At 41.9% G+C, this 26,271-nt stretch overlaps 1 protein-coding gene across 1 annotated transcript in view; it reads right to left on the minus strand.

Annotated features, from left to right (window-relative positions):
• The window catches only part of LOC126980723 (leucine-rich repeat neuronal protein 2-like), a 170,186-nt gene that overhangs the window by 115,027 nt on the left and 28,888 nt on the right, over positions 1-26,271 (minus strand). The window contains exon 2 of the mRNA XM_050830999.1: positions 23,603-23,638. The gene's annotated coding sequence lies outside the window, so the exon portion shown is untranslated. The remainder of the gene's footprint in view (positions 1-23,602; positions 23,639-26,271) is intronic.

Consider the following 26,271-nt stretch of genomic DNA (forward strand, 5'->3'; position numbering starts at 1 on the left):
CGAGAGCAATTAGGAGAACGATCAGAACGAGCAAGCAAGCGTAAGGAAACGTTCAATTGGCCCAGAAACGTTACATGCAAACGTTAATGAACCAAAGAGGGGGATGTTATTATTGCTATGAACGAAAAAAAAAGCTTCGGTAAACGTTGCAAGACCCATGAACGTTTTCTAAAAGGGGAAGAATGTATTAAAGGGATCTAACCCGATGCAAAAGAGCTCAGCATCCAATGAACGTTACCTGAAACCTGTTGGACACTCCTATGGATGTTATTATGTGGAAACGAGCATCAGTGAGCGTTTAAATGCTTACGAAATGAATGTTATGAGAGAGAGAGAGAGAGAGAGAGAGAGAGAGAGAGAGAGAGAGAGAGAGCCTTTATCGAGAGAAATATAAAAATGAAGAAAAATGGGAGATGAAGGACGAGAGAATAAAGCTTAGGAAAAGAAAAGTAAGACAAGATGAAACGGCAGGAAAACATAACAGAAAAATAAGAAAAAAAATAAGATGTGAATTAAAAAAAAAGGAAGGTCAAGAAAAAGAAGAGAAGAGAAAGGTAAAGAAAACTGCAGTGAAAGAGAAAAAAAGACGAAAATAAAAGAAAGGAAGGAGATGGGAAAGAAATCCAATAAGATACAAGATAAATAAATGGGAAGAGAGGAACAAGAGAAAAGAAGGAAAAATAAAGAAAGGGAAGAAATGGGAAAGCAGGGAAGAAAAAAGATTGAAAAGGCAGAGGGAGAAGAGGAAGAGGAGAAGAAGAAAATAACGAAATGATGGAAGAGAGAGAGAGAGAGAATAATACGCAGCTCTCCTACCTCCCTAATTAATATCTAAACAGGTAAATGTAGACTTTTTTTGCATATATTCTTCTTAATTCTGCCTTTCCAATTTCCTTTTCTCTCCTTTCTCTCCTCCCATCTCTCTTACTGCTCTTTTCTGTCTTACTTTCTTCCTCCTTACTTTTTCTATCTTTCTTTCTTTCTTTCTTGTTTGCTTCCATTCTTTCCTTCATTCCTTCTTTCCTTTCTTCTATTCTCTCTTCCTATAATCGCTTCCGTTTGCCTTCTCTTCTTGTTCATCTTTCACCATTTCCTCCTCCTAACGTTCCCTTTGTTCCTCTTATTATCGTTGTTATCTGCTTTCTTCTTCTTCTACTTCCCTTTCTTCCTTCCATTATTCGTTTTTAATATTCTTAATTTTTTTCTCTTCCTCGTCCTCCTCTTCCTCCTCCAACTCCTACTTCCTTTCTTCCTCCCATTATCCTTTTTTATCCTCTTCCTCCTCCTACGACTTCGTTCATTCAGTTATCCGTTTTTTCTCCTCCTCCAACTCCTCCTATTTCCTTCCTTCCTTCCATTATCCTTTTTATCCTCTTTCTTCTCCTACTTATCTCTTCCTTCTATTATTCCTTTTCTCATCGTTGTTATGCTTTCTATCCTCTTCCATTCTTCCATCACAACCACCCTCTCCTCCTCTTCCTCCTTCGTCCTCTTCCTCCTCCTCCTCCTCCTCACTGCCCGCGGGCCTGGCAACTCATTATGGGAAATACCTGGAAAAAACACATTTACCTTTAATGAGGCGAAGAGAATTATTCCCTACTAAACGGCTCTTCCCCTTTAGTGATCAGCCTCTCTCTCTCTCTCTCTCTCTCTCTCTCTCTCTCTCTCTCTCTCTCTCTCTCTCTCTCTGCCAAATCAAAGCACAAACTGTCGATTTCAAAACATTAGCAAATATTAACTTTACAGATGACCGTGTTTTCATCAAGTGTGTGTGTGTGTGTGTGTGTGTGTGTGTGTGTGTGTGTGTGTGTGTGTGTGTGTGTGTGTGTGTGTGTGTTTGATATGCACCACGGCCTGATCACGAGCTGGACTTGTCATCGACGGCATGTATCCTCCCGACCCGACCAAGCTCATTATAGTCAATCTTTGGGTACTGCCGGGACCTCACGCACCACACACCCCATCCTCCTTGCTCAAGGGGGAACAATAGCCGCTCCTTGTAAGCGGAAAAATCCCGGCCTGAATGGGGCTCGAGCCTCCGCCTGGCAGGCCTGACGCTGGCAGGGCAGAACTTTAGCCAATGAGCTACCGGAGCAGTGTGTGTGTGTGTGTGTGTGTGTGTGTGTGTGTGTGTGTGTGTGTGTGTGTGTGTGTGTGTGTGTGTGTGTGTGTGTGTGTGTGTGTGTGTGTGTGTGCTAGTTCTCTTTTACGAATGATATTCTTAAACATTTTTTCTTTTTCTAGTTCCTCTCTCAATTAATCCCCTTCCTCCTCCTCCTCCTACTACTACTACTACTACTACTACTACTAGTACTACTACTACTACTATGGCTAACAGGTTATTCTCGGCTAAGACCAAAGGAAAGACAAAGGCTAAAGTCTCTCTCTCTCTCTCTCTCTCTCTCTCTCTCTCTCTCTCTCTCTCTCTCTCTCTCTCTCTCTCTCTCTCTCTCTCTCTCTCTCTCTCTCTCTTCCCCTGTCAGGTCAAGATGAACAAATCAAGAAAAATGAAGAGGGGAATGGAACTACCAGTGTGTGTGTGTGTGTGTGTGTGTGTGTCTGTGTGTGTGTCTGTGTGTGTGTGTGTGTGTGTGTGTGTGTGTGTGTAACGGGAACATGATACAGGGAAGAGAAGGTCAAATGGGAGAGCTGTCTGTCGAGTATATTGAGAGAGAGAGAGAGAATGATAAAAAATACAAATGCTCAAACAGGGAACAAGAAGGTGAGGAGAATACACACACACACACACACACACACACACACACACACGTTAGAGCAGAAAGGTAAACAAGGAACAAGAAAAGGAAAATAAAATGGTAAATAAATAAAACAAACAAAAGATCGTAAATAAAGAAGAATGGAAAGAATCTGAGAGAGAGAGAGTGTTAGACATTCTTTTATGCACACATTTCTTCTTCCTTTCCTCACCTCTTTCACTCTTCTTCAACTCTATTCTATCTTTTTTTTTCTCTCTTTTCCCCATCACCATTTTTTTCCCCTTCCTTTACCCTTTATTCTCGCTCCCCTAAACCCTCTTGCCCTTTTGCCTTTACCTTCTTCCCCATCCTTTTCCTCTTTCCCTTTCCCTTCAACTTCCTTCCCCATCCCAATTTCACTCTCGCTTTTTTTTCTTTCATTCCGTAACCAACACACCTCAAGGATTACTAAATAGGGGAAGTGGGGGGGAATAGGTCTCTCTCTCTCTCTCTCTCTCTCTCTCTCTCTCTCTCTCTCTCTCTCTCTCTCTCTCTCTCTCTCTCTCTCTCTCTCTCATCTGATGGGCCTCGACACCACAAAGCTCACACACTCTCAAGTTGACATCTCCGGTATTAACTTTTTAAGGGCGCCCGGAAAATCTCTCTCTCTCTCTCTCTCTCTCTCTCTCTCTCTCTCTCTCTCTCTCTCTCTCTCTCTCTCTCTCTCTCTCTCTCTCTCTCTCTCTCTCAGTATGTATAAATAATAAGCAAAATTTCGCTTATTCCTAAATTTTAACCCTAATAATTTGTAAATGTTGGAACACACGTCACAAGGAGCTTTATAGGCCCACCATAGCGTCACATCCCTATAGTGTCACATGCCTATACAGCTAAAGTTTTTAATTCGTGGGCTATACAGGTCAGCGGTCTCTTTGTGGGCGTTTGTTACAAAAGGCATCAATAAGTTCAGCTCTTAAGGTATTGTTTCGTGTCTTCGTCCCAGCCACAGAGTAAAAGTGACCTGGGAAGCGAGGGAAGGGGCGAGGAGAATGGGAAGAGCCAAGAGGAGGGTCGTGGACAAAGGGAAAAGCGAGGCGAGTTATCTGGGGAACGAAAGGAAAAGTCTGGCGGCGAGTGCAGCTGACTTCATCATCCTAATCTTACTTCTTCCTATGTACAAGTCTTGACAACACCCAATATTTTTTTTACGTTCGCCCTAAAGCGCCCTCACGCTGACCACTCAACCACCGCCTCCCCTCGTGCAAAGAGTTTGTAACATTGGAGTCCACGCTAACCCATTCATCAATTACAGTTCTTGTTTCCTGTTCATGCCTCACTGTTCTGTATACTTTGTTCAAGATAACTTTGCAAATAAGTCCCTCCCCTTCCTAAGTAAGTATATCACTGGCCAGTTCACAAGCCATTCACTTTTTTCCTCCCCTTCAGGCTGCGTGTGACTGGTGGGTGATGGGAGGCGTTAGGAGGTATTCGTGGTGGCTGGGAGGCAGATGTGGAGCTCTTGGCGAAGCATGTTGAACATTGTGTAGTAATTCAAGAGAAGAAGAGACCTTATCACCGTAACCCTGGTCATCCTGTCGGGTTATTATTTGTTTTTGTTTACTTCCTTCCACGACCTTTCCCATCCCTTCCTGTATGCTCTTCCTTCCTTCCTTCCTTCCTTATCCTCTTTTCTCCAGACCGTCGTACCTCCCTGTCTTCCCCATTTTTTCCTTTCTTCCTACATTTCAGGACACCTCTCCTCCTGAAATTGACCCCTCTTTCGGCCACCTCCTTGGATTCTTTTTAGGAGCAGCGAGTAGCAGGCTTTTTTTATTATTGTTTCCTTTTTTGTGTGCCCTTGAGCTGTCTCCTTTGCTGTAAAAAAAATATTATCCTCTTAAAAAGGTCAGGTAAAACGATGCAATGCTATATGTATGTGAGGCTTTCAAGGATCCTATTGCCCTTGAATTTCACGGCTTCACACGGCAGGCTTACGGACTCCCGGGGTCGTGCAGCGCCGCGAGAGCCATCAGCAGGAGCATCACCGGTCCGCGAGGGTTACGGGGCCGGCGGGAAGAATAGGAAAAAGGTTTGATTGTTCTTATCTCGGGTTTACGGGCAGACTACCAGGCTTGACACAAAGGCTCAGGGTGGCATGTATTCTTTATGTAAATTCTCTCTCTCTCTCTCTCTCTCTCTCTCTCTCTCTCTCTCTCTCTCTCTCTCTCTCTCTCTCTCTCTCTCTCTCGCTGGCGGCAGTAGCTGTGGCGGCGGCGGCATCTGCTTCATGAATACATAAGCGAGACATTTGTCGGGGACATCCTGAATGTTGCCGAGATAAAATTCCCGGGAAATATGGCGCGGCCTGCCTCCCCTTCCTTCCTCTCACCTCCACCCCCAGCCCCCCACCATCAGCACCTTTCCTTCATCCTTTGTTTCTTTTCTTTCCTTTATTCATTATTTTCGGTTTTTCCCTTCTTCCTTCCTTTCTGTCTTTCCCAATATCTCTCCTTCTTCCTTCCTTCTATTCCTTCGCACCTTTCCTTCATCTTTTGTTTCTTTTCTTTCCTTTATTCATTATTTTCGTTTTTTTCCTTTCTTCCTTCCTTTCTGTCTTTCCCTATATCTCTCCTTCTTCCTTCCTTCTATTCCTTCGTTCTCATCTCCATGCCGTGTTCTCATCTCTCCTCCCTCCCTCATCCATACACTTCTTCCATCTTCATGTTATCTTTTTCTTAACTTCCTTTTATTATCTTCTTATGTCGTTATGGGCGCTCCGCCTCTTCCCATCTACACCTTTCTTTCATCTCTTCTTTATCCTTCTCTTTCCTTTCTTTTAATTCTTTCTTTATTTTTTTCCTCCGTTCCTCTGTCTGTTTGTTTCTTTTCTTCTTTGCTTCCTTCCTTTCTTCCTCCTTCCTGTTCGTTCGCTTTATCATTCTTTTCTCTCCTTCCTCTTTGGCTTCATTTTTTCCTTCTTGTCTTCTTTCTTTTCTTCGACTTATCTTTCCTTTCTTCCATTCTTCCTTCCTTCCTCCTGTTCGTCCGTTCTCTCTTAAGTTCTTTCTCTTCTTCCACAAATAAACAACGTATTACCAAGTCTGTCTATATTACTCTCTGTATCTGCCTCCTCCATTTCACTTTTCCTTCCTTACTTAATTTCTCCTTTCCTTCCTTCCTTCTTTCCTTCCTTCCTCCTCTACTTCTTTCAATCTCCCTCCCTTCCTTCCTTCCTTCCTTCCTTCTCTACTTCTTTCAATCTCCCTCCCTTCTTTCCTTCCTTCCTTCCTTCCTTCCTCTCTTCCTTCCTTCCTTCCTTTCTTCCTTCCCTCCCTCGCTCGGCCCGTCCCTCATTCTTTATTTACTTCTCGAGACAACACATAATCTAGCTTCGCCCTATGTATGAATATATATGGAACTGGAATGCTCTCTCTCTCTCTCTCTCTCTCTCTCTCTCTCTCTCTCTCTCTCTCTCTCTCTCTCTCTCTCTCTCTCTCTCTCTCTCTCTCTCTCTATTCATCTATCAATTCTTATGCAACGTTTTTCTCTGCAATCCACCTTCTGTCGTTTATACTTTTCAATCTTCTTTATTTCTCTCATTTTTGGTTCCTTTTTCTATTTTTTTTCGAGACGTCTTCAGGGTTCATCTCCTTCTCACACTCTCTCAATACCTCCTCTTCCTTCCTTCCTTCCTTCGTTCCTACTTTCCTTCTCTCCTTCTTCGTCGAGTCTTTCCATTCAAACTGTCTCTCTCCTCTTCCTTCCTTCCTACTTTCCTTCTCTCCTTCTTCTTCGTCGAGTCTTTCAAACTGTCTCAATACCTCCTCTTTCTCCTCCTCGTCCTTCCTTCCAACTTTCCTTCTCTCCTTCTTCTTCGTCGAGTCTTTCCATTCAAACTGTCTCTCTCCTCTTTCTCGACATATCCCAGACTTACTTCCTCTTTCTCTCCCTCTTCCCTTTCCTTCCTTCCATTCTCCTTTTCATCTCATCACTCTTCACCCTCTCCTTATCAAGTCACCTCCTCCCTTTATCCTTCCTTCCTCTTCTCCATTCTTCTTTTCTACTTACTTTCTCTCTCCCTCTCCATCTTGCTTCTTTCCTCCTTCCTTCTCCTCCTCTTCTTCCTTCTCCATTCCTCCTTCTCGTGTCTTCTCTTCCTTCTTCCACTCCGTTTTTCTCTTCTCATTTCCCTCTCTCCCTCTCTCTCTCTATCTTGCCTCTTTCATTTCCTTCTCCCTCCTCCTCCTCCTCCTCTTCTTCTTCCATTACTATTCCTCCTTGTATCTTCCTTTCCTCTCTCCTCTCCATTCGTCCTCTTTCCTTACTTCTCTCTCTCTCTCTCTCTCTCTCTCTCTCTCTCTCTCTCTCTCTCTCTCTCTCTCTCTCTCTCTCTCTCTCTCTCTCAAGCCTCTTTCCTTATGCCTCCTCCTCCTCCTTCTTCTCCTATTCCTCCTCCTCCTCCTCCTCCTCCTCGTGTCTTCCCTCGCCTCTGTCCTCCTCCTCATCTCCTTCCGCGCGTCTTCATCAGGTAAAAAATGCAGGATATTCACGGCTTTACGAGAGAGAGAGAGCATTGATTAAAACCTTCCCCTTCTCCCTACATGCCTGACATCACCCGTTTGAACGCCCGACTTCCCCTCAGACGCCGCTTACCCTTGTCCTTACCTTAACCTGCCTCGCCGCCCTCTTTCTTACCTTCCTTTCTTCCCTTTCCTATCCCCTTACCTACCGACCGACCTTTCTTCTACACCTTACTTTTCTATCTTGCTCTCATTTTCCTCCCTTTCTCTACCTCTTCCCTTTCTTGTCTTACCTACCGATCTTCCTTCATCCGAATACCCGAAAAAGTCTTAGGTCCCAGCTTGCCACGTTTCATTACCTCAGCCAGCAGCTCCGTGACCTCTGTAGAATTCCCATCATTTTCTTGTCTTATCTTCTATTTTGCTCTCCTTTCTCCCTTTTCTTACCCTTCTTTCTTATCCTTTTATCTACAGACTTTCCTCTCCCATGCCTTACCTTCTTCTTTTGTTCCCCTTTTCCTCCCTTCCTCGACCTCTCCCCTTCCTTTTTCTATCCTCTTCTATCAACTTTTCCCCCTTTGTCTTACCTTTTCTTACCCCTATCTACTTTTGTCCATCTTTTTCCTTTCGTTTCTTTCTGTCTTTCTTCTCTTACTTCTTTATCCTTTTTCCTACAAGCCGTTCTACCTTTTCATCTTTCTCCCAACGGTTCCTCTCTGCCTTTCTTCCCTTCCTTCCTTGTCCTCCTAATTTTTCCTTCCACCACTCTTTCCCTCCCTTCCTCAACCTCTCCTCTTCGTTTCTCTCCAATTCATTCTCTTCCATTTTTCGCTCACTGCATTATCTTTTATATCTTGTTTCCTCTTCTTCCGCCCTTTCTCCACCTTTCCCTTTCGTTCCTCCCTTCCTTTATTCATATCCTTAGATCCCTTACAACCCTTCCTCTCCTCCTTTGACCCTGCAGTTATGGCGCCAGGAACAGAACGTATCAATAAACAATCAATCCTCTCCTCCTTATATCAATTCTTTCATACCTCTCTTTTTTCCTGTTCATTATTCCATCTTTATCTCCTGTATGATCTTTCTTTCCTGTCTACCTTTCTCTCTGCCTCGCCTTCCTTATCTTTATTTTTCCTTCTTTCTTTTGTCGAATTCTCATAACCCTTCTTTATCCAATTTCTTGATCTTCTTTACTACCTATCTCTCTTTTCCTTACTTCCCTATCTTGCCTCATCCCTCCTTTCCTCCACCTCTCCTTTTCCCTTCTCCATTCTTCCTCCTTTTTCACTTCCTTGGTGTCTAGTGTTTCCCTTTATGCTTTGTCTCACTCCCTTTCTCTCTCCTTCCTTCCCCTCTCCTCCCTTCCTGCCTCCGGGTCATAACTCGTCTCTTGCTTCCCTCCCCATCTCGCCTCCCTTCCGTCATTTATCTCCAGTATTTCTCATTCTTTCCTTTATCTCTCTCTTTTCTTTTTTTATTTTCATTTCTATCCTTCTATCTTTTTCACTTCTTTTTTCTCTCACTTTTCCTCTCCATTTTTTATATATCTTTCTTATCTTCCTCAATCTCTTCCTACTTTTTCCTTTCCTTTCCATAAAAACGTTTTCTTCCCTACATAACCTCTCTCTCTCTCTCTCTCTCTCTCTCTCTCTCTCTCTCTCTCTCTCTCTCTCTCTCTCTTCCAAGCAGCCATTTTTTCCCTTACAGTTTCTCTCTTACCTGTTTTTTTCCCTATTCTTACCCACCTCCTTTCCTTCCTAACGCCTCCCTTCTATACCTTCCTATCTCGCTTCCCTTCTTCTTCCTTATCTCCATCCCCTTCTACCTCCCTCCCTTCCCTCTTCCATATCTCCTCCTTCCTTCAACGCCTCTCCCTCTCTCACTCTCCTACAGTTCTTTCCTCCCTTCCTTCTTTCTATCTTTGCACTTCTCTCTCATTCCCTTCTAGTATTCAACCTTTCCTTTACCTTCTCTTCCTTCAATCCCTCATTTCTTTCCACTGTTATTCTCTATTTCATGTCTTCAATAATCTTCTTCCTCATTTCCTTCTCGCATTCAACCTTTTCTCTACCTTCCCTTTCTTCCGTCCCTCCTTCCTTCCATCTCTCGTTTCTCTATTTCTTGTCCTATATAATCTACCTCCTTGTTTGGTCCCTTGCCGTGAAGCATAAGGTTTAGTCAGAAAAACAAATGCGTTAGGAGGAGGAGGAGGAGGAGGAGGAGGAGGAGGAGGAGGAGGAGGAGGAGGTGGCGAAGGAGGAGGAGGAGGAGGGGGTGAGGACAAATTACGTTGAGGCAGAGAGAGGAGGGGAAGCAAGGCAGGAGGAGGAGGACAGGGAGGAAGAGGAGGAGGAGGAGGAGGAGGAGGAGGAGGAGGAGGAGGAGGAGGTAGTTGGGAGTACATACACGCCAAAAGTGGGAAGAGCATCATTTTGTGTTAGATTTCCCTCGAGTCTTCCCTTCTCTCTCTCTCTCTCTCTCTCTCTCTCTCTCTCTCTCTCTCTCTCTCTCTCTCTCTCTCTCTCTCTCTCTTCCTTTTTACACCTTGTTTTGCTTCTATGTCTTGTTTATGTCTTTCTTTTTTTTTACTTTACTTCTTGGAGCAAACTTTAATCCCATCCATTGTTGTTGTCTTCTTCTTCTTCTTCGATTTTCTTCTTTCTAGTTCTCTTTTGTTTTTCTTTTTCTTCATTTCTTATCATTATTATCATTATCATTATCTATCTTTCCTCTTCTTCTTCTTCTTCTTTTTCTTCTTCTTAATTCTCTTTTCTTTTTTCCTTATTCTTCTTTCTTTTATTTTCATTGTTGTTATCACTATCAATTTTTCTTCTTTTTCTTCTCCTTCTTCTTCTTCTCTTCATCTTCTCTTCCATTTTCTCCCGGCGACAGAGTTTCCATTTTCGTCTCTCGATCAGCACTTCCCTCCTCCTCCTCCTCCTCCTCCTCCTCCTCCTCCTCCTCCTCCTCTCCTCCTCCTCCTCCTCCTCCTCCTCCCTGTCACTTTTCCACCATTTTCCGTCTTGGTGAGTTTGCTTTTCTCCGTCAGTGTGTGTGTGTGTGTGTGTGTGTGTGTGTGTGTGTGTACGAAAAGACAGCACTAGGGTACGTACAATACAACCATCACCATTACAATAACACTCTCTCTCTCTCTCTCTCTCTCTCTCTCTCTCTCTCTCTCTCTCTCTCTCTCTCTCTCTCTCTCTCTCTCTCTCTCTCTCTCTCTCTCTCTTTTTCCTTCTAAGGTGAAAGGGGTGAAAAGTCTAACTAATATCTTTGCCTTCTTTTCATTTTCCTCCTCGTTATACCAACTCTCTCTCTCTCTCTCTCTCTCTCTCTCTCTCTCTCTCTCTCTCTCTCTCTCTCTCTCTCTCTCTCTCTCTCTCGCGGGGACGGAGCGGGACAACACGTGTATTTGCTTCTAATTTGTCTTGTCTTTGGAAGTTTGACAAGATCAACCCCGCGGGAAACACCTTCTGGCTGAGGATTAAGACGGGAGGGGGAGAAGGTGGAGGAGGTAGAAGAAGAGGAGGCTGAGTGACGGGCGGGAAGAGGAAGGGAAGGAAGGAAAAACTAAATTGTCAAGAGGAGGACAAGAGAGGAAAGAGGAGGGGAAGTGGAATAATGGGAGCTGAAAGAAAGAGGAAATCAAGAGAAATGCAAAGAAATACGAGAAGGAAGGAAGAGGTTTACTGACATAGAATAAGAGGAAGAGGAATGAGGAAACGAATAGGAGAAGGAAGAAGAGAATGGAGACGAGGAGGAGGTGGAGGAGGAGGAGGGGGAGGAGGAAAGACTTAAGGTAGGACTGACGAAGAGCGGTTGAAAGAAAGGAGAAAGAAAGGTAGGGATGGAAGGAGGAAAAGAAGCAGAGAGGAAGAGGAGTTTAAAGGAAGGAGAGAAAATAGTAGAGGGAGATAAAAAAAGGAAAGGAAAAGGAGAGGAAATTATAAACATGAAAGGAAGGAATGAAGGGGAAAGAGTGAAGAGAAAGGAGAAAGAAAGGAAGGGAGGGAAGGAGAGAAAGAAGCAGAGAGGAAGAGGAGTTTAAGGAAAGGAGAGAAAATAGTAGAGGGAGAGAAAAAAGGAAAGATAAATTAATAAAGGAGAAAGGGAGGTATGAAGGGAAAAGAGTGAAGAGAAAGGGAAGAAGAGGAAGAGTGGATGAGAGTATGATAAAGATGGGAAGAGGAAGTGAAAGGGATGCTGAAGAAAATAAGATAGAAAATATTGTGAAATGAATGTGAGATATGGGAGAGGAAAAGACTGGGATATAGAAAAAAGAGAAAGACGAGAGAAGTAAAAGAAAGTGAAGAAATGGAAAATTTAAATAAAAGGGATAAGGAAGTGGAAAAGGATAGGAAGTTGAGGAAGAATAAAAGACGAAAAAGAACTAGCGAGGAAAATAAAAATAAAAAATAGCAGCAAGTGAAAAAATGGAAAACTGAAATAAAAGGGATAAGGAAGGGGAAAAGGATGGGACGCTGAGGATGAATAAAACATGAAAAAAGAACTTGCGAGGAAAATAATAAATAAAAAAGGAAAGGAAGGAGAAATGATGAATATAGGACAGAAAAGGAAAGGTGGAATAGGCCAAAGAATGGAGAAAAGTACAAGAAAGTGGGGAAAAGGAAGATTGAAATAAAAGGGGGAATGAATAGGAAGTTGACGAAAAAAAAAATAAGTTGCGAGGAAAATATATACTAAAAAAAATCATCCTCAGACAACAGAAAAACGCAAGTAAAAGATAAATAAAGTTTCCGAAGAAGGCAATTTTTTTTTTGTGTGTGTGTGTGTGGTGTGTGTGTGTGTGTGTGTGTGTGTGTGTGTGTGTACGTTTTCTTGTAACCCAGTAACATATCTGGAGATTTCAGATTTAGTCCTCCTCCTCCTCCTCCTCCTGCTCCTCCTCCTCCTGCTCCTCCTCGTCCTGCTCCTCCCTCCCTCCTCCTCCTCCTCCTCCTCCTCTTCTTGTTCTTTTTCTTATTCTTTTTTTTTCTTCTTCTTCTTCTTCTTCTTCTTCTTCTTCTTCCTCCTCTTCCTCCTCCTCTTTCTCCTCTTCCTCCTCCTCTTCTCCCCCCTTCGCTCGCCTCGTCCCTTGAATTTTAGACTTAAATTCTTAGGTAAGGGCGCAGAAAAATGGAGAAAAAGAAGAAGGGCAGCGAGGGTAGAGCTGGGGATTCTCTCTCTCTCTCTCTCTCTCTCTCTCTCTCTCTCTCTCTCTCTCTCTCTCTCTCTCTCTCTCTCTCTCTCTCTCTCTCTCTCTCTCTCTCTCTCTCATACATATTTTATCGTTCGTTTTGCCTTCCAGATCACTTCGCATTCACGTGTTTCCTTTCTCCTCTTTTTCTGTTGTCTAAAGGAAAGGTTCGTCTTTTTGATCAGTCTTGTTTTCCTTTGTTTCCATTTGCTTAGGTCATCTTTTCCTATTGTTTTTATTTCCTGACTATTTTGTTTTGAATTTTGAGAGCTTCCATTGTTTTATTGTATTTCTTAACATTTTCTTTATATTTGTTGGACAGATGATGTATTTACTTGTCATTTAACATTGTACTTATTAAATAACTTAGATAAGACTAAGCATTTATTTTATTTCATTGCAGTTTTTTTATTATTACTTTCTTTATTTTTTGTTCCATTTAGCTTTGATTCAATTATTTCCTTGTTACCAGTTTTACCTCATTCTCTCTCTCTCTCTCTCTCTCTCTCTCTCTCTCTCTCTCTCTCTCTCTCTCTCTCTCTCTCTCTCTCTCTCTCTGTGTGTTAGTAGAGGATATAATTCCATAAAATTGTATTCTTATCAACTTTCCCCGTGAATAGTCAACCTTCTCTCTCTCTCTCTCTCTCTCTCTCTCTCTCTCTCTCTCTCTCTCTCTCTCTCTCTCTCTCTCTCTCTCTCTCTCTCTCTCTCCACCTTTCCTCCCCTCTTCCAGTCCCCCCGCCTCTACCTCCCTCCCCCCCTCTTACTAATGGCCTGGCAACATTTTTAGATTTCCTGACGTAGCTTCGGGCGACTCTAAATGCGTTGCGATGAGATACAGAGGCCTGCATCCTTCTCACTCCCGGCCACGCACTCACTCACGAACGCACTCACTCGCTGCCTGCTTCTCTCGGTTCTCTCATCACCCGCCTTTTTTGCAGCCTACTTCATCCTCCCTTCACGTTACATCATCCCTCACTCACTCGCTCACTCGTTGTATCATTTTCTTATTGCTACTTTGCTCTCTTTAGTTTTCATCTTTCAGTGTTTGTTATCGCTCTCATCCTTCCTAAATCTCCTTCATTTTTGTACCCTTTTTCATCCTCCCTTCACGTTACATCATCCCTCACTCACTCGCTCACTCGTTGTATCATTTTCTTATTGCTAGTTTGCTCTCTTTAGTTTTCATCTTTCAGTGTTTGTTATCGCTCTCATCCTTCTTAAATCTCCTTCATTTTTGTACCCTTTTTCATTCTCTCTTCTATCCGTTATTTCGTCCCTCACCATCACTCTTGACTCATTTACTCACTCGCTGGTTGTATCATTTTCTTATCGCTAGTTCGTTTTCTTTATATTCCACCTCTCTCCTTCTTTTCTGTATCCCTCTTCGTCCTCTCTTCTATCCGTAACTTCATCCATCACCATCACTCTTGACTCATTTACTCACTCGCTGGTTGTATCATTTTCTTATCGCTAGTTCGTTTTCTTTATATTTCATCTCTCCTTCTTTTTTGTATCCTTCTTCGTCTTCTCTTCACCCCGTAACTTCATCTCTCACCATCAATCTGACTCATTTACTTATTCCTCGCATCATTCCTCTTATTGCTAGTTCATTCTGTGCAGTTTTAAACCTTCAGTGTTCGTTTCCTTCTTGTTTCTCTCATCGCCTTCTCATTTTTATATTCTTCTTCATTCGCTTTTCTCTCTCTAACTTAATCCCTCGGTATCACTCACTCTCTCATTCCTCGCATCATTCCTCTTATTGCTATTTCATTGTGTAGTTTTAGTCCTTCAGTGTTCGTTTCCTTCTCGTTCCTCTCATCGCCTTCTCATTTTTATATTCTTCTTCATTCGCTTTTCTCTCTCTATCTTCATCCCTCGGCATGTCTCACTCTTTCATTCCTCGCATCATTCCTCTTATTGCTATTTCATTCTGTGCAGTTTTAGTCCTTCAGTGTTCGTTTCCTTCTCGTTCCCCTCATCGCCTTCTCATTTTTATATCCTTCGTCATTCTTTTTTTTTCTCTCTAACTTCATCCCTCGGCATGTCTCACTCTTTCATTCCTCGCATCATTCCTCCTATTGCTATTTCATTCTGTGCAGTTTTAGTCCTTCAGTGTTCGTTTCCTTCTCGTTCCTCTAATCGCCTTTTCATTTTTATATCTCTCTCATTCTTTTTTTTCTCTCTCTAACTTAATCCCTCGGTATCACTCACTCTCTCATTCCTCAATTCATCCATTTGTTTCCAGTTCACTCTTTATTTTTTTATCTTTCAGTGTCCTTGTCATTCTCTTCCCTCATATCGCTTTCTCATTTTTGTATTCTTCTTCATTCTCGCCTCTACTCACTTCATCCTTCATCACCCCTCTCTCATTTACTCCTTGCATTGTCCCTCTTACTGATAGATCGTTTTCTTTATGTGTTATCCTTCAGTATTTTTATCCCCCTCGTTCCTCTCCTTGCTACCTCAAATTTGTATTCCACTCTATACTCTCTTTTCTTTCCACTCCCTTCATTCCTCAGCATCCCTCTCTCATTTACTCCTTGCATCGTCCCTCTTACTGATAGATCGTTTTCTTTACGTGTTATCCTTCAGTATTTTTATCCCCCTCGTTCCTCTCCTTGCGACCTCAAATTTGAATTCCACTTTATGCTCACTTTTCTTTCCATTAATCCCTCACTAACTCACTGACTCACTGACTTACTTACTCCTCACACCGTCCCTCATATAGCTAATTTACTCTTTTTACTTTCCATCATTCAGAGTCCTTGACCTTTTCACTTCCTGTTCTTTGCTCGTGTCTGTCCTCTCATCATCTCTCTTATTGGTAGTTTACTTTTTTTCTTCTTCACTGTTCTTGTTTTTCACTTGCTTTAGTTCGCGTTCATTATTCCATTTAGTGTCTGTCATCCACATCATTCCATCCACTTTCGTTTCTCTTTAAACTACTTAGAATTAAAAAGCTGTTCAGAACATTAGTAACCAAGTACCGCTTTTTTAATTACCTAATCTTAATACGCCACGCCCGCGCTGTCTAGTTCCATATAATAAATCAACACACTTTACTATTTTTTTCTTTATAGTATTTACATAACCAAACTTTTACTCAAACATTACAAACACATGAGCAAAGTACCCCACGACCTCTACCACACACACACACACACACAGTAGAGCTAAAGGTACACAGTGTTATTCTTTCCCTCCTTCGTCAAGACCCTTCCCCCCGTCCTTCCCCGTTCCCAACACTAACACCCCTCCCCAGACTCCCCCCCTGTACCATCACCCCCACCCCCCTTACGCTCCCATCACTGTCAAACGGCTTAGAGACATCAATATTCACTCTGTCACACTCCCTTTCTCCCTCCCTTTCCTTCCCCTTGTTACAGCCTTTCAACCTGTCCCTTCCTCCCTCCCGCACCCTTTACCCAACCTTCAACTTGTCTCTATATCCATCGCTTCTTTTTCTTGCCTCACGTTTCCCTTCCGTCCCTTCCCATCATTCCCTTTTTTCTCTTCCTCTCCCCTTCCCCTCACTCTTCAAATTGTCTCTTTCTTTTCCTTACCCTTTCCTCTATTACCTTTTATTCTCTGTTTCTCTTACCTCTCTTCTTCTCTTTGTTCTATATATTCTGATCACAAGTTTTTCTTCGTATACGTATTTTCCTTTCTTCCTCCTCTTCGAATCGTCTCTGATCTTTCTCTTCTTTCCCTTCTCTACCCTTTCCTCTATTACCCTTTCTTCCCTGTTTTACCCCACTTCTCCTCTTTGTATTATGTATTTTTCTCTTCGTTTCTTGTCCCACGTTTCCCTCCCTTCACATCTTCATGTTTTCCCCTCCTCTCCTTTTCCCTTACTCCTCAAATTATCTTTCTCTCCTTTTCCTACTTTTTCCTTTACTTATCTTTTCCCGTTTTCCTTTTACCTCACTTCTTCTTTCTCTACTCTCAAGCCTTCTCTTCTTTTCCTTACACACTTTTTTTTTAACATTTCCCCATTTCCCTTTTTTCGCTTCTCTTTTTTTCGTAGTCTTCAAATTTCTTCCGGCCTTTCCCTTTTTTAACGTTCGTAGCTTCACCTTTGTTACCCTTTCTCCCTTACCTCCCCTCCCCTTTTCGTACTCTCCAGCGTTTCTATATATTTTTCTTTCTTTTTTTCACTCTCCATCCTCCTCAGTCCGTTCCAGCTTTCCCTATTCTACTCTTCAAGCTGTTTGTTCCTTCTGCTTTACTCTCCCTTTTTCCCTTCCTTTCTTTCTTTCATTAAAAAAAAACATTAATTTCAACTCTGTCCGAAACCAAAACGGAACTGAAAACTATTTGTAGATTTTTTTGTGAAAAGTCTGCGGGAATCAGCATCCGCGTTTCATTTATATCGGTGTGTTTGTGAGCATTTACCTTAATGTGATGTAATGGAAATTAGCTACGCTCGTGTGTGTGTGTGTGTGTGTGTGTGTGTGTGTGTGTGTGTGTGTGTGTGTGTGTGTAGACCGTATTGGCTATCAGTTCGCCTCTTAGCCGCTAGGGGACCCCGCGTGCTTCACCATGGCAACGGCGACGCTTTACCCAAGTAACCACTCGTGAACAATGTAAACCATTCATGTTGTGGCAATATACTAATATGCAGTTATTCAGTCTTTACCATTACCTCTAAATAAGTTTTTGCTACATATGAACTTGTTTGTGTTCTCGTTGGCATCCGGTTGGAAAACTGAATCGGAGCTCCCCAAGACAGTTCTCCGGGTGGTCGAGTGTGGCGCTGCGTGCATAGCCAATACGGTCTGCCGAGGACTTCTATACGAAAAAACACAATTTTAACGAAAACTACTACGTAAATATATGCCGCAAATTAGTCACCAAATAAAAAAAATGAGTATTGAAAATTTTGACAGAAAATCATAAAACAAACTAAAGACACAACAAAATATAGGGATATAGGGAAAAGTGAAACCGAAAAGAGGTAATAAAAAAAATAAAGAGAAATTAATTAATCTGTATAGCGTTGCGTCGCCAAGGAGGAGGCGGCGGCGGCGTTCAACAGATGCAAGGTGTAGAAGGTAAAAGTTCAACGGACAAAATAGTGTACCAGAAAGCGTGTCTGAGAAACAAGGCTTATCATTAACTAGAATAAATGTGACAAATTATACCCTTTACCCAACCTTCAACTTGTCTCTGTATCCATTGCTTCTTTTCTTGCCTCACGTTTCCCTTCCGCCCCTCCCCATCATTCCCTTTTTCTCTTCCTCTCCCCTTCCCCTTACGGATTAACAGTTCCAAAAAAAAATATATATACACCCGCGAATAACGGAAAAAGTGAACCAGATAAAGATCGGTATCATACACTTCCGCTTCTCACGTAAGCTATTTCTAAAGGTCAAAGAGTTGGACAGTCGGGTTCTTATGAGTGTTTCTTCAGGTTCATGGTACAGAAGAAAGGTCAAACTACCAACACGGTTATAAAACTACTCCTGGAAATGACCTCAACTCATACGAAAGCCTTGTCAAATATGTGAACTTGGGCGACGAAATGTTTTAAAATACGACCCAAAGTGATAATGAGGAAGTAAATAATTCAGATTGATAAAAAAGTGTTTCAGGTTCATGGTACAGAAGAAGGGTCAAACTACCAACAGGGTCATAAAGCTACTTCTGGAAATGACCTCAACTCATACGAAAACCTCATCAGATATGTGAACTTGGGCGACGAAATGTTGTAAAATACGACCCAAAGTGATGATAAAGAAGCAAATAATTCAGGTTGATAAAAAAATGTACCAGGTAAAGTGTCATCAGTGTAATGGTGTGCAGGCTCAGCGAGGTGCACCAGTGTGTGTCAGGAAATATATAAAAAAAAACATCGGAGCATCTTTGTGCCGAGGAAATATTTTAGAAAGCCAAGAGGGTGTACCGGAGGAGTCGAGAGTTAAGAACGTGACTCAAACGCCTCGCAATCTTCGCCCCGAGTCATCACCTTCTTGCTTCGAGTCCTCAGTGGGCGAGCTCAAAGAGAAACGCCGAGGAGTTGCGAAAGGAATAAAAATAAATCACACGAAGAAAAAACAATTACAGAGAGTGGGGGAAAAGAGAGAGAGAGGGAGAAATAACCGATGGAAAAATACGAATAAGAGAAAGCAGAAACCTTGTCATTATACGAGGAAAAAAATATATATAGACGAGGAAATTATAAATGAGTGAGGGACAATCGACGAATTAAAAAGACGAATAAAATAAACAAAGATATAAAAGTAAAATGTAGAAATGGACTTGCATCATGATATCGACGCGGAAGTAAAAAGAAGAAAACATTAGAAAAATCTGCTGGAAGAAAACAAATAAATAAATAAATAAATGACAGGAATAAAAAAAATCCAAACGACGAAACAAGACTTAGCAGAGCGTTTTAAAAATGAAAGAAAATAAAAAAATCCTAATACATAAAAGACACCAGCGAAAAATACACCTGTTGGAAGAAAACAGTGAAAAAAAAATAAACCGCTGGAAGAAAACAGTGAAAAAAAAACGAGAATAAAACAAAGAAAAAAAAATGATGGAAGAAAACTGAAAAAAAAACCCTGAGAAGAAAAATAAATAAACTGCTGGAAGAAAACAGTGAAAAGGAAAGAATATAAACATCTGGAAGAAAACAGTGAAAAGGAAAGAATATAAACATCTGGAAGAAAACAGTGAAAAGGAAAGAATATAAACATCTGGAAGAAAACAGTGAAAAGGAAAGAATATAAACATCTGGAAGAAAACAGTGAAAAGGAAAGAATATAAACATCTGGAAGAAAACAGTGAAAAGGAAAGAATATAAACATCTGGAAGAAAACAGTGAAAAGGAAAGAATATAAACATCCGGAAGAAAACAGTGAAAAAGAAAGAATATAAACATCTGGAAGAAAACAGTGAAAAAGAAAGAATATAAACATCCGGAAGAAAACAGTGAAAAAGAAAGAATATAAACATCTGGAAGAAAACAGTGAAAAGGAAAGAATATAAACATCTGGAAGAAAACAGTGAAAAGGAAAGAATATAAACATCTGGAAGAAAACAGTGAAAAGGAAAGAATATAAACATCTGGAAGAAAACAGTGAAAAAGAAAGAATATAAACATCTGGAAGAAAACAGTGAAAAGGAAAGAATATAAACATCTGGAAGAAAACAGTGAAAAGGAGAGAATATAAACATCTGGAAGAAAACAGTGAAAAGGAGAGAATATAAACATCTGGAAGAAAACAGTGAAAAGGAAAGAATATAAACATCTGGAAGAAAACAGTGAAAAGGAAAGAATATAAACATCTGGAAGAAAACAGTGAAAAGGAAAGAATATAAACATCTGGAAGAAAACAGTGAAAAGGAGAGAATATAAACATCTGGAAGAAAACAGTGAAAAGGAAAGAATATAAACATCTGGAAGAAAACAGTGAAAAGGAAAGAATATAAACATCTGGTAGAAAACAGTGAAAAGGAAAGAATATAAACATCTGGAAGAAAACAGTGAAAAGGAAAGAATATAAACATCTGGAAGAAAACAGTGAAAAGGAAAGAATATAAACATCTGGAAGAAAACAGTGAAAAGGAAAGAATATAAACATCTGGAAGAAAACAGTGAAAAGGAAAGAATATAAACATCTGGAAGAAAACAGTGAAAAGGAAAGAATATAAACATCTGGAAGAAAACAGTGAAAAGGAGAGAAAAAAACTAAATAGCATGAATGAATATCCAAACCGAGGCAACATTTGTCTGGCGAATATTAAAGAGCGGAGTGACGAAAAAACGACTCGCGCGAACACTTTTTTTACGGCTTAATTTAATGCGACCCAGATTTGATATGGAAAAAAATAAGCGTTAAAGGTTTGGGAATTAAAAATGATGGGGAGAGGGAGGGGGAGAGGGTTAAGGGGGGAGGGGGGGGGGCGAAACGCAACACCCTTCATCACTTTTTAAATGGGTTGAAATGTCGACCAATTAATGATACATGTTTCACGTTATTTTAGTTTGAGATGAAAATAAAAAATGGAATGCCTATTTTTTTTCCCTCGCTCTCTCTTGCTGTTGTTGTTTTTGTTATTGCTGTCGATCTAACGCAGTTTCTCTCTCTCTCTCTCTCTCTCTCTCTCTCTCTCTCTCTCTCTCTCTCTCTCTCTCTCTCTCTCTCTCTCTCTCTCTCTCTCTCTGTTAATATATCTCTCTATCATCTGTTTCCACGTCTTTACAACTCTCCGTTTCTCTTATTTTTTCTCTCTCTCTCTCTCTCTCTCTCTCTCTCTCTCTCTCTCTCTCTCTCTCTCTCTCTCTCTCTCTCTCTCTCTCTCTCTCTCTCTCTCTCTCTCTCTCTCTCTCTCTCTCTCTCTCTCTCTCTCTCTCTCTCTCTCGACTTTTCTCACTCTATACGAGTCAACGCCAGTGTCCTCACCCTCTCATCCTAACCCGCACCCTCTCCCTCTCCCTCTCCAACACCCTCGGCCTTCCTCTCCCTCTCTTTCACACCCTCGCCTTCCCTCTCCCTCTCACTCTTAATCTCCGCGCCTCTCCTCGCCTCTCCCCGCGACAGGCGAACACAACAATAACACTCCAGTCGCTCGTTCACCTGAGAGGCCCACCTGATCGTGTTCATTCCTCACCCTTTGAACACCAGCACCACCACTACTGTTACTACTACAACTACTACTATTACTACTACTACCACTACTACTACTACAATTTTTTTACAGTAAAGGAAGCAGCTCAAGGGCAAAAGGATAATGATTAAGAAAAAAAAGCCCGCTAATCACTGCCCCAATAAGAATGTATAGATGAGTGGCCAAAAGTGAGGTCAATTTCGGTTGGATAGGTGTCTTAATACTCTCCTCTTGCTATTACTTGCTACTATTTCTACTACTACAACTATTACTACTACTACTACTACTACTACTACTTCTTCCACCACCACCTCTGCTGCACCTCTACGAACACCATCATCACCACCATCTAACTCACTACCACCACCATTCTTTCTAGGACTACCACCACCAACACGACCACCACTCCCACTACCTCCTTTTCCACCAGAACCACCACATGCAAAATCACTATTACTACCATTATTTCTTCTATTGCTAAAACCCCTACCATCATCACCATCTACAGCGCTATCACCACCACCATCACCAATAGTATCACCTGCTTCCTCTCTTCTTTTCACTACCCTTTCTCAGCTACCCTACCACCACCACCACGACCCCAACCAATATCGACGCTACAGCAACTAACAGCAATACGCTTTTCCTCTATTTCTTTTCCTCTCCCCAACACATTTTCCCTCCCTATCTTTCCCTTTTCCCATTATCTTCATCAGCTCTCGGACAGTTTTCCTCGCTACTATCATCACCAAGCTTATCCTTCCTTTCTTCTCTTGTTCCCATCACGACCACCATCATCACCTCCCTATCTTTACTTCCTTCTACCACTGTGGCCACTTGCGAACTAAGCCTTGCCTCCCTCTCAATATCGCCCCCAATAACGCCTTGACCACCACCAATAAGAACAATAACAATATTCTCTCTCTCTCTCTCTCTCTCTCTCTCTCTCTCTCTCTCTCTCTCTCTCTCTCTCTCTCTCTCTCTCTCTCTCTCTCTCTCTCTCTCTCTCACCATTACCTCATTAACACTTGTCCTATTTCCTCTTCACTTCCTTGTTCTTTTTTTTTCCATTACAGTCGATTCATGAAGGCAAAAATCACACACACACACACACACACACACACACACACACACACACACACACACACACACACACTCACAGGTAGGAGGAAACTTTTTGGAAGATGACTAAAGGTGAGCAGAGGAGAGGAGAGAAGAAGAGAGTAAAGGAGGATAAAGAGGAAAAGATGAAGGCGATAAAGGAGAGGTTGAAGGAAAGAGTTTGGACAAGGTGAAGAAGATAAGGAAGAGGAGGAGGAGGAGGAGGAGGAAAGGAAAGAGAGAGGAAGAGAGGAGAGGATTTGAGAAGTGAAGGTAGGAAAGGAGAGGAGAATATATCAAGAGGAGAATATATCAGAGGAGAAGATGAAGAGAGAACATAAAACGAAAGGAGAATGAAGGAGAGGAGGAGAATATATAGAAAGTAAAGGAGAGAGAACTGGAGAAGTGTGGAAGGAAAACGGAGGAAAGGGGAGGGAAGGGAGGAGGGAATGAAGAAGGAGGTAAGGCAAGGGAAGGGAGGAAGGAAGCAAGAGGGAGGGAAGGAGAGAGAATGAAGAAAGACGGAGGAAAGGCGAGAGAAGGATGGAAGAAAGGAGGTAAGGTAAGAGAAGGAAGGAAGAGAAAAATATCAAGGGAAGGAAGGAAGGAAAGAAATAAGCAAAACTAGGCAAGGAATGAAGTAAGGAAGATGGAGGAATGGTGAGAGAAGGAAGGAAGGAGAAGGTAGAGGAAAAGAAAAGAGGCAAAGGAAAGAAGATGAAGGAAGGAGGAAGCGGAATAGAAGGAAGAAGGGAAGAAGGAAAGGCGAGAGAAAGAAGGAAGCAAAGCGAGATAAAGGTGGAAAGAAGGGGGGAAAGAAGGAAGCAAGGCATGGGAAGCGAGGAAGGAAGGAAGGAAGACGTAGGAAAGGCAAGGCAAAGAAGTAAAGAAGCAACGAAGGAGGAGGAGGCGAGGCAAGGGAAGGGAGGAGGAAGCAGCCTGAAATATGGTATTGGTCTGAATTTCTTCCTTCCAAAAATTTGAACTAAAACACCCAGGGAGAAACTTTAAGAGCTTCAGGGGCGTCTTGGGAGAGAGAGAGAGAGAGAGAGAGAGTACGGTGGATGATGCGAAGGAAAGAGAGAAAATAGGAACAAAATGAAAGAAAATAAACTGGATGAAAGTGGAGAGACAAGATAAGGAGCGAGGAAAAGGAGGAAAATGAGGGGAAGAGGAGGAAAAAAGAGATAAGTTGAGAGAGAGATAAGTGGGAGATGAGAGGAGGAGATAAACGAACTGGGAAATATATAAGAATCGTGAATAGGAATAAGGGAAAGGAAATACATATATATGGAGAGAGAGAGAGAGAGAGAGAGAGAGTAAAAGTGAAATAGGAAGAGAAAGTTAGAGTAGAGATGGCATGCCTTCACCTGACAATTTATAATCCAGGTGAGGTGTGTGTGTGTGTGTGTGTGTGTGTGTAGGCGGGTAGTAATACATACACAAATAAAATCAATACTCACAGTCAGCGTCGAAGTTCTCGCTCAAGGGGATGACTTCTGTGAATGAAAGAAAACGGATTGTGTTACCTTCTGTGCAGATATGAAAACAAGAAGTGAATAAATAAACAAATAAAAAAAAAACTACAGTAGACCAATCCCTGAACCATTCACTTAAGCAATCAGCCAACAGGTCAGAAGTAAAATAAGATTAATGTAACAAAAATATAAAAAAGGTTAACCATCATTAAATAAAGAAAAAAAAAACATTGCGAGTGTACGTTAAGGAAAAAAAACAAAAGAGGGGAAAAGGATGAGTAGATGGAGGAGGAAGAGGAGGAGGAGGAGGAGGAGGAGAAATAGGAGAAGAGCTAAAGATAGATTCAACCTGAGAGAGAGAATAAAAATAAAGAGAGAGAGAGCGAAAGCGAGAGCGAGAGAGAGAGAGAGAGAGAGAGAGAGAGAGAGAGGGGGGTAGGGTCACCGCCTCATGTCTTCTCCAGATCCACTTGTCCACGATTTTATTTTCCCTCATTTATCCGTTTTTCGCATTTTAATTCTCTTTTTTCCTCTCTCTCTCTCTCTCTCTCTCTCTCTCTCTCTCTCTCTCTCTCTCTCTCTCTCTCTCTCTCTCTCTCTCTCTCTCTCTCTCTCTCTCTCTCATCCTCAACTCGTCGGAAATAAAACGCATCTCGATTTTCCTTCCTCTCTTTCATTTTATATTTTCCTTCACTTGCATTTCTCTTCATCCACTCACTTTCCTGCAGCTCCAGAAATACTGCTACTCCCTTCCCTCACTCACTCACTCACTCATATTCTTACTCAATTTACTCACTCGTTTCTTTGTGTTGTCTGTATTCTGATATGTAAGAGTGAGAGTAGAGTCAGCATAGGGCGTGAGGGATGAAGGATTGAGGGAAAAGTGAACGTAACGAAGGGGAAAAGGACAGAAAACCAGAGTGGAGAGCATAGATGAAATGGATGTTGGAGGAAAGTAAATAGAGGAGAAAGGAACAGATGGAGGGAAGGAGGCGGCAAGATGAAGATAAAGAAGACGAGAAGAACAAGGAGGAAGAGGATGGGGACGAGGAGGAATAGATGGGAAGCAATAGAGAATGTTAAGGAGAGGAAGGATGGAAAGGGAAGAGGAAAAAAGAAGGGATGACGAAAAGGTAAAAACTGGAGAGGAAGGAAGAAATGAATATAAGAAGGGAGAAAAAGAAAAATGCCTATCGTTAAGGGGAGTGACTGGAAGAGGAGACGAGTGGAAGTAGAGGAGGAGGAAGAAGAGGAGAAGGAAGAGGAGGAGAATGTTATTGTTATACTCAGAAATCATAGAAAAAATATAATAAAAAAATGGAATATTCTCAGGTAACTTGCTTTCATCGTCAAACTTGTATATTTGTCCTTGTACAAAATAACAACACGAATGGAAAATACAACATGTTAAAGATGTGATGACCTGAGTTTGTTAGTAATGTAACAAAGGGAAAGAAACTATATATGATCACAGTTGATATGATAAGCAATACGATATATGATGGGCTCGTTGTTTTAGCGGTTTAATTAAAAAATATATAAAGTACGATAATCTGGCACCTGTGAGTAAGACGTTTGACATTTAGGCTGGTATTTCAAGACACTTTCCCTTCTCACATCAGCTATTACTAAAGGTCAAAGAGGGGGTCAGTTGGGTTCTAATGAGTGTTTTTTAGGCTCAGGGTACAGAAGAAGGGTCACACTACCACCAGGGTCATGAAACTACTCCTGGAAATGCCCACAACTCCTGCGAAAGCCTTGTCAAAATAGGTGTTCTTGGGCGGCGAGATGTCTTGTAATACGACTCTTAGCAAATGTAAGTCGCGATATTATAAGATCGTCGTTAATACTAAATGATGATGATGATGAATATTAGTTTTCCTAGAGAGTTCACTGCATCATATATCCTGCTATACTAATGCTAACAAAGGGGGAGGTGGTGGCTGAGTGGTCAGGGTCTGGACGTGGTGAGCCCGTGTACCAAGGTTCGAGTCCTACGGAAACACGCTGATTTTTATAAACTATCGCGCAGTGGCGGCAGATTACCCAGATACTTTCATTTGTTACCTTTTTTTATGCCCTTGAACTGACTCCTCTGCTGTAAAAAAAGTAAAAAAAAAATAAATAAAAAATAAAAATAAAAATGCTGCCCAGGTCTTAAATTAACTCTAACTTCAGCGACTTCGTTCAAGTGGAGCACCGGGGGGCAGCATGGGCCAAGCAGGAGTCATACATCACGGCAGCCACTATAAATCAAATTCGCCTGCGCCACTAACGGGCTGGGGTCGTCCAAGAGGCCCCTCAAGAAAAGCCAACCGGCGCTAAAGGCAGAACCTAATAGTTGGAAAGTTTCGTTTTGTCGGCGCAACATCTGTGGTCATATGCCGGAGAGAGACAGAAGGGGAAGGAATTATAGGAGAAGGGAACAGATCCCAGGAGACGGGACACAACCCCCGATTAATACCTGGTACCCATTCACTGCTGGGTGGACATGGGCGTAGGGTATCGGAAAAGCCGCCCAAATTTTTCCACTCCCCCCGGGAATCGAACCCGGGCTCTCGGTTGTGAGCCGAGTGTGCTAACCACTGCACCACAAAGACCCCTCATGACCTAATAAATAAAAAGTAATAATAATAATAATTTAATAGAGGTGG

This window comes from Eriocheir sinensis, chromosome 45 (genome assembly GCF_024679095.1).
Source record: "Eriocheir sinensis breed Jianghai 21 chromosome 45, ASM2467909v1, whole genome shotgun sequence".
NCBI lineage: Eukaryota > Metazoa > Arthropoda > Malacostraca > Decapoda > Varunidae > Eriocheir > Eriocheir sinensis.